Source organism: Alligator sinensis, unplaced genomic scaffold (assembly GCF_000455745.1).
Source record: "Alligator sinensis unplaced genomic scaffold, ASM45574v1 scaffold755_2, whole genome shotgun sequence".
In the NCBI taxonomy this organism is placed as follows: Eukaryota; Metazoa; Chordata; order Crocodylia; family Alligatoridae; genus Alligator; species Alligator sinensis.
In genome coordinates this window covers 3,644,579-3,653,855 of record NW_005841883.1, presented here as the reverse complement: position 1 = coordinate 3,653,855, position 9,277 = coordinate 3,644,579, and the positions used below count along the sequence as shown (strand labels likewise).

Sequence of the window (9,277 nt, the reverse complement as noted above, 5' to 3'; positions counted from 1 at the left end):
CCCCCCGCCTGCCTCTTGGCCTGTGGGGTGTGTGCGTGCGTGTGTGTCCGTCCGTCCAGATTTGGCCCTCGGGCACCTCTGAGCCAATGCTGGTGGATGCCAGGGAGGGGCCGGGGCAGGGGGTGGTTACACCCTGCCCACACCCCCTCGCCAGGGTGCGGCACAGGCGGCAGGCAAGGTTCTTCGGGGAAAACCGTTATCTTTCATTAGACCAACTAAAATAGTTGGGAAGATTCGTCTTCTCAAGCTTTCGGGTATAAATTTTACCCTTTGTCAGGCTGAGGAAGCGCCTGCAGTTGGTCTGTGCCAGAGGCCAGTATGCGTGTGAGAAAGCCAGTGGATGAAAATGCAAATTGAGGCAGCCAATGGTCTCTGGCTTCTTTTCTTTTCCATCCAGGAAGAGCAGAGACCAAGTGCAGATGCTTCCTCAGCCTGACAAAGGGTATTTGTACCCAAAAGCTTGCAAAGAAGAATTTTTCCAGCTATTTTAGTTGGTCTAATAAAAGATACCGAAAGAACTTTGTCTGCCTATGTCCTTTGACCACCACAGCTACAACCTGTACCCCGGAAACAAGTGCAGGGCCCGCAGCAGGTCAGAGAGGGAATGAGCTGGCAGCCAGAAGCAGAGCAGCCAGATTGGCAGGGGAAGGGGTGGCATTTGAGGCAGGGGAGTGGCGTTTGAGGCTGATTTGTGGCACACAAGCACGTTGGTCCCCACTGCTGCTGCTGTCAGAGACAGGGATGCTGGGCTAGATGGACCGCTGCTCTGACCCTGTGTGGCACTTCTGTTCTTGTGCAACAAAACATTAAGTCAAGGTTCAGAGGGACCTCCCTAGAAACCAGCTGGGGCCATCGCCCTTTCTGCTGGGTTGAGGGTGAGCAGTTACTACCACCTGCAGAGGTGATGTTGGCAATGCATAGAGGGGGAACTAGCCACTTGAGTCTTGTCAGGCAGAAGGCAGGGCAGGGATTAGAGAAATTAACTCATTCAGATGGGCATAATCGTCTGGCGTCAACAGCCTACTTCATCAGGTGCTATGAAAGATGCTTTGTAGCATCTGACAAAGTAGGCTGTTGATGCCAAAAGCTTATGCATGGCTGATGATGATATAGTGTAGGTAGCAGGGTGGTGTGTTGCAGGCTGTTTAGGGAAGGCTTCATTTGCAACCGAATTGACAAAGCAAAGATGATTTTCCTTGTCTGGTCAATGAAAGGGAGGTAGCGTCTTTAGTTATCATTTCACAAGCATCAGAGAACGCTTGGTTTTGTTGGGGTTTTTTTACTTAATTGCAGTATCAGTGTCTCCAGACTGTAGTGTTGACATTTTCTTTTGATATTGCTGAACAGACTTTCAACTGGACTTAGCTGTTAACTGCACATTGTCCTTAAGAAGGATTTTTGGAAGTTAAATGTCCTTTAATGAACTCCTTTGTCTACATCTAGCAAGCCTTTTTTACTCTTACTTAAATTAACTTTCTTAGACTTTTTGAAGGAAACAGTTACTCCATAGTTTCTAGCTTTATGCATTGGAGAAATCTAAATAGCAGCTGTATTATCTTTTCTCTATTTCTTCTTTAAATATAACAAACGTATAAAATCCAGATGTTGTTTATAAAATGTTAGTGGACTAAAAATCTATCAATGGAAGGTCTTCTGTCCATGGCAGAATTTGTTTCCATTCTTCTGTATTAAGATATGAACAATTTCAGGATGTTTTGCCACTGGAATTGGGGGAAAAATTATAGGGTTTCTGGAAGGTATAGGGTGGAAATAGAAAGTGCATGGGAAGAGAAACAAGTAGGTTTTTATCTTAAGGACATGCAGCTTATGCTGTCTGCATTATAAGAAATAATTCACATACAGAAAATTAAGTAGGTTTGTCCATTTGCATTCTGTGAATTTATCTAATTTATTTTTCCCATGGTACTTGAATGTATGAAGTTAAGATTGTGCTTTGAAAATTCAAGACAAACTTTAGATTAAGTTGTCAAAATAGCCATGTTAGATTTAATTAGACGTTGTTGTTTAATTGGTTTGCTGCTACTTTAACAACCCGTACTGAAAATGTTTGAGAGAAAACAACATTCTCCACAAGACTAGGCGCACATTGTATTCCAAATTCCTTCACCCCCCCACGTACAATCCCATTATATATGGAGTAGTGACATTTTTTTTTCTTGTAACTTACAATTCAAGCTCTTGGGATAGTTATTTTGTTTCCTTCTATATGAGAGAGGCGACCAAAATGTTTCTAATGTTGTAAACATATGATCCTTGAAGTTTTTAAAGTTTCTAAAGAGAGAATCTATGTATAGAGATAATAAAGAGAAACTCTTGTTCTGGTGTGTTGAATGAAATGGGTATAAAATCTTAGTACGTAGTATAAAAACAAGAATCAATAGACCATCTCTTCTAAATGATTTCAAGCTTATTTGATGCAAAATTTCCAAATCCTAAATGTTTTAGGAAATCTAGACACAACTTCTTTTGGTGAGAGTTCTCAATATCGCTGTTACAGCTTTAGATCTAAGTGGCTTTTTAAATAGTCTTGAGGAAGGAAGAGAAATACCATTTTACTGTCATATTTTTAGGACCCCTGTTTAGTGGCTAGTTACAGAAAAACTTTAGCATTGAGAGGCTTGACCTACTTTTTAAGAGCCTGGATCCCACTGAAAAATCATAGCCCTGAGTGAAGTGTGAAAATGTATCAGGTGTGTCAAAGATATGGGGCCCATGGGCCAAATCCAACCTGTGGAGCCCACCTGTGGTGTTGCCCATGGTTCTTGAACTGGACCAGCATGCTACATGCGGTGCATGAGGGGGGGCTGGGACTGGGGAGTGTTGTATGTGGCGTGTGGGCTGTGGCTGAGGCATGCGCTGAATCCAGTACATAAACCTGCCCCATGCCACTTGTCTGGCCCATGGGGTCAGATGATTTTGACATTCCTCTATATGTATGACTGGAGAGGGTTAGGCACCTCAGGATAGGTTTCACACAGACAGCATGCTGAAAAGCTAATATGAATACTAAATAGAGGCACCTGTCTAAAATTCTGCCTTTTTCCAGGGTTTAGCTGCTTCCTTGCAGCTGCAAGTTAGCTCTACAGTCTGAAAGCCTCTTTTGGACGTAGGTGCCTAAAAGTATAGACAGACATAACAATTATACAGGTTTCCAGAAGTATTGGTATATACTATTACAATGTCATTGTTAACATCTGCCTACTCGAATAGTGGTGTAGGCATACTAAAACCATTGTAACATTGACCTCATTTCTTGAAGGGTTAAAGACGCAAGGATTTAGCTTGCTTAGTCTTTTCTAGGAGCCTGTAGACCAGTGGTTCCCCAAGGGTGTGCTGCGAGAGCAGTGGAACTCCACTCTGAAAATTATTCTTTTCTTTCTTTTTCTTGCTTTCTTTCTTTCACCCAGGTCCCATCCCTGCTGCAGTGAGCTCTGGGGAGCCCTCACCAATAAGTGTCTTTGTGCTCCCCTTTCCACTGCAGTCATGCCTGTTCCTGGTGGCTTCCCAGGGCAGTGGAGAGCTTGTTTACAACTGCTCCTCCACCCCACCCCACGGTCCCAGGATTTGCAGTAGACAGGCTCCCTGCACTATGTCAAAGAGGCTGCTGCCCCAGTTCAGCCTGACACTGCTTCCCCTGAGGAAGGCCCATGCTGCCACCGCTTTTTCTAGCCCTCTTCTTCCTGGCTGTAGTACGCATTCAGTTTCCAGCTGCTAGTGACCTGCACTGGTGCTGAATACCTGTAAAATGCATTTGCACCGCTGCAGCCCCTTTTCCCCACTCCCATTTTCGGGTGTAAGAGTGAAGTGTGCTGCCAATTTTAATGGAGGAAAAAAGTGCATCTTCTGTGTTAACAGTTTGGGAAACACTGCTGTAGATGCTCACACTCACATTGTAAAAGCTAATGCAAACTCTCCAGTGCCAACTCATTCTCCTCCTTTAAAGCCACTAACACTTAAGTCCATTCACCTGTGAAATTTTCCCTTTTGGAAGGAGAAGACTGGTTCACTTTTCCATTCTCTGAGCACAAAAAACAGAGTACAACCATTCAAGGCGTTTTTTTTATGGAAGAGAACTGGCTTTTCTTCCACAAGAAAATACGACCACTTCCACCAGGGAGATCTGCTTCTTCCTGCACCAGCTTGAACAGCTACACTTCTGCCCTGGTTTGTGGAAAGGACAAAGGATGTATCCCTGCAGCTCAAATGCTCCCACGATTGGCAAGAGTTGAGCTGCTGCTGTCCCCCACACTTTCCATAGACTGGTGTGAGGGGCATTTGCCCCACTGCTTGATTCCTCTCGGGACCGGAAGGTGTCAAGCTGCCGCTGTTCCCTGTACCTTTCACAGGCTGGGGTCAGGAAGTCACGGGGAGCATTTCCCTGTGGCCATCAGGGACCCAGGGCAGCCTCTGGGCTTGAGAGCTCAACCTGGGTTTGCCTGAGGGGGTGGCTACAGGGTAGAATGCCTGTATGCTTCCAGAAACGTGTGGTTCTGGAGCTGAATGCCTCTCTATACCTTTAGGTAAAGGAGCACTTAATTTGAGAATTTCCAATTGGTTTAGGTGTCGGATAAAATTTAAGCTGCTCAGCTCTGCCAAGATGGTGGCTGTTTTGGCTGTGCATAAGGACACAGCTCTAAGCACTTGGGGCACTTTATCAACAAGCACTTGGGGCATTTTACATGTGCCCTGGGAGGTGTGGGGGCACTTTAATTAGCAAGCCATGCTAATTAAAAGCTCCCAATCCTCATGTATATCAGCATCCCCATGCTGAAAAAATGGTGGCAGGGCCCTTTGAACTAAAGCTTGTTGGACAATCTTTAGTTCAAAGCACCCTGCCGCCATCTTTCAGTGTGGGGACTCTGATACATGTGACGCTAGAGTCTGCTAGAGCGCATTAATTTCTGTGCTACAAGGCACTGGATTTCCCGTGCATCAGAGAAGGCTCCCTGTTCGTGTATAGGAGCCCCTAGATGCTTAACAGGTTAGGCAGGGTTTTAAGGAGTGCAGACGTGAACTAAGTTGCCTAAGTTCCACTCCTGTCCTTTTGTAGAACTTGCTGCAGAGCCTCACAGATTCTAACAAATTTATACTCCCAGTTTTAATGTTAGTGTTTAAAGCATTATTTCCACTCTGCAGATAAAGAATTTGGGTAAAGAGATGAATGATTTGCCCAAGGCTGAGAATTGAATCCAAGTTCCTCATTTGCATTGCAGTATCCTAATCACAAGACCATCCTTCCTGCTACACAAGCAGATCTGATTCACCTGGTTTTCTATCCCTGCCAAACACATGGTGACAATTTCCAGTTTAACTTTCTGTTTATACTCTCTTGGTGTAACAGCCCATGTATGCAGGTCAGTGTTGTGTTTACTGGGTGCTTGAACTTGCATTCCTTCTGCATTCAAAACTTATGAGATTTGTGATAATTTTGGGTGTGTATGGAATGTAGCATCATCAACTGTCACTAGAAGTGAAGTGAATTAAGAATCTTAAATTACTGGCTCCTGCACTTGTCGAGTAGATCCAAAGCATGTTGTTTTATTTTTTCCCTCTCATATTTATTCTGTAGTATTAAAGCATGAATTATGCTGGCAATATGACAAGCTCAATTACTTTCCCATATTTATGCCTTGTATTTATTTGAAGAATCTATGTTTTTGTTGAGGTAGATAATCAGCATTTTCCACAACATCGTTGTATTGGAGATCTGCTGTAGAACTAGACCAAAATGGCATATATGGAGTTTTCTTTGGAGAGCATATAGTGGTCAAAAAACACAGGCACCATCCATTGAAGAGAACAAAATCTATAGCATGTGTACCCTTTGCCTTGTTTTCCATGGGTTTTGAAGTGTGTTTGATGTCCCTAACAACAAATTCCTGTCTCATGTTTTTCATAATGGAATTTGAATGGGATTTGGGGAAGTGAACAGATGTTTGCAAAGATCATATAAGGGCATGAGAAAACACTCTTTTTCTTGTTTTCTTGTTTTTGCTGGTATAAGCCCCAATCCTAAATTCATGAATGGCATTTACATGTGGCCTTGCTCAAAAAAGGTATGAGAGAAAGTCAGCTTTTCCAAAACAGAAACAATATAGTAGTGTAGAAAGAAAAAAATAGATAATGGGCATGTTTAATCTGCCCTATACCCACCATTACTTTTCTTTAATTAGCTTTTCTTTAAGTGTTTTAAATATAATTAAGACGTTGTAATGTACATAAAGAAAACTGCCAAAACAAAGGAATCTGTCTTTGTAAATATTTTTCCTAAAACAGAAGCAACATTTAGTGTCTCTTGCTTGTATTCAGTGGTACTGTGTATAATAGAAGCATAAGGCTTGCCATAATGTAACACATTTATCTGTAATTACAGCAAGTAAATCTGAAGTCAGTGTGACTAGGAGTGGTTCCTATTACAACTGCCTACTTTCTCACTTTTACAGAATAGTTCAATGTTGCTTATTTTAAAGAAACCACTCCGTCTTCCCATTTGCTTATCCTCTTACTGGGATGTAAACCTAAAGAAGGAGTTCACTGAAATAGGGAAAAGAAATTTCCTAAAGCAATGGTTCTTAACCTTTTTAGCTTAGAAGCACCCCTTGGAAAATGCCAGCTCTTAGCCTTTGCTAATTTTTTGATGACAGAAAAATAACAGAACAATCCTTCTGCTGCAAAGAACTCAGGAAAACCACAGAAGGTCAAAATGTTTTTGACACTGTGGATTCCTGTTTGAAATCTATGCGTTTATCTTGTGAATTGTGTTTGCACACCCAATAGTATTAATTAACATTGTGTGGCACCCTGCCACACCCCTGAAAGGATCTCAAGGCTCCCCAGGGTGCTGTGGTACCTGGGTTGAGAATCACTGTCCTGCAGTTTGTATCATTTCACTTTTCTGTAAGTTGATTGCTTGTAAGCAGTAGGAAAATACTGTGACTTGTTCAGTTAAACAAAACAAACCACCTTTATTCAGTAAACAAAATGAGAATTACTTGTTGTGAAGTTTTTGAGGATAATGTGACGTGTATAATCTCATCATCCAGAGTGCTAAACTATGTATTTTTTTTAACTCAGTACAGGTGCTCTGCTTGGCTATCTCACAAATTAGGGGCAGACACCTTCTTCCTCTCTCAAATTAACGTTCCTACCCTCTGCCAAAAAAAGATGTGCAAAGTAAGAAGAATAAGGGTTGGGAAATCAAGTTTGTTGGTTTGTACCACAGCTGTGTTAGGAGTAGCTGCAATCTGCTTTTAAATGTGTAATATTTTTAAGACAAAGTAAGTTAGTGCCTCTACACAAATACCTTTAGGCTTAAAATCTAAGACAAGATGGTGGCACTTCCTTTAGGCTTGTCTCAGACAAGATGGTGGCACTTCTGGCATTTGTGTAGAGGCACTGCCAAAAGCCTGAAAAATAAAATGGTTGAACTAGAATGCCTGGTGTTAAATGGTGACTTTGACATAATAGGCATCTCGGAGATTTGGTGGAAGGATGATAATCAATGGGATACTGTTCTGACAGGTTACAAACTATATAGGAATGACACAGTGGGACATGCAGGTGGAGGACGGGTACTGTGTTAAGGATAGTATAGATAGTAACAGCATAAAAGTCGTACCTGAAAGGAAAAGTACCGTGCAAGCTCTGTGGGTAGAAATTCTGTACTTGAGTAAAAAGAATTTAGTACTAGGATTGTACTACTAACCACCTGGTCAGGAAGGGGACAGGTTTAAAACTAACAAGAGAAAGTACTTTAGAAATACAAACAACAAAAAACAAGAAGCCCATGGACCAACATATCTACACAGAACCAGCAATCACCCTAGACACACCAAGAAAGCTGTAATGTACATCCAAGACCTCCCAATACCACCAGATTTGCACCAAATACCTGCAGGTGTCACCTCACTAATCTCAAAAGGGCTTTCAACCAACAAGGACACTCCGTCAGAGAGACAGATCGCACTTTTGAAAGAGCCGCCTGGATACCATGTGAAGAATTGCAGTACAAAAAGAAAATCCCTACGAATTGCACACCATTAATTATGACATACCGTCCTTCCCTGGAATCTATACAGAAAATCCTCAAACAATTGCAACCCATACTAGAAGAAGACCTAGTTCTTAAAGAGATCTTTCCAGAACCACCCATCTTAGCCTTTAAACAAGCACCGAACCTCAGCAGCCTCATCACTAGAAGTAAACTTCCTATGGCCCAAATCACACCAAATGGATCCAGACCATGCTGGGACAAGAAATGTAAAACCTGCCAACACATCTCCATCACTTCCACAATAACTAGACCCCACAACAGAACCATCACCGTTCCTGGATCTTATACCTGCACCTCCAGAAATGTAACAGATCTCAGCCAGTGCACTAAATGTCCTGATGGAAAATATGTAGGAGAAACCCCCTGTATACCAAAATGAATGCACACCAAAAATCCGTCAAAGCCAAAAACACCCAGTTACCTGTGGGTTCACAATTTTCACAAGACGACCACTCTCTCTCCAGTCTCTCAGTTCTAATCCTCAAAGGGAATTTACAAAACACCTTTCATAGATGAGCCTACGAACTTCACTTCATAAAACTACTGGATAAAAAAAAAAGCATGATCTAAATGCAGACATTGGATTTATGGCACATTATAACCTGCCTAACATCCAGTAACCCCAGGTAACTTCTCTATATTTTATCAGTTACATTCTATCACTAGTTCAACATTCCCCTTCCCCCCAACCCCTACCTGCCTCTCACCTATTGTCTTCTGTTCCCTCTGATCCTCACTGCCACGTGTTTGCATATTGCCTTCTTTCACCCAGAAGAGCACACAAAACACCATCAGACTCTCCCTATGCCTGAAGAAGGGTGTTTGTGCCTGAAAGCTTGCAAAGAACAATTTTTTTCCAACTATTTAGTTGGTCTAATAAAATATATCACATTTACCCAAAGAACCTTGTCTGCCTAGTTAACTTGTGTGGAATTAATTGCCACAGGAGATAGTAGAGACAGATAGTACAGCCAGGTTCAAACAGGGACTGGATACATTCCTGGATGATAGATCTATTAATGGTGATCAAACAGAATGGTTGGAGATGTTTTATTTGGCATCTCTAACCCAATAAATGGTCAATGCTAGGGAGAGTATTGTACAGGGGATAGATCACTGTAGAGCAGGGGTGTCCAACCTTTTTGAATGTGGGGCTGGATCACAAACTTTTTATCACCCAGTGGGCCAGCGAGCCATATTCAA

General features: G+C 42.3%; 1 protein-coding gene across 1 annotated transcript in view; it reads left to right on the top strand.

Moving 5' to 3' along the window:
* SBF2 (SET binding factor 2) overlaps positions 1–9,277 on the top strand; it is a 500,212-nt gene that overhangs the window by 792 nt on the left and 490,143 nt on the right.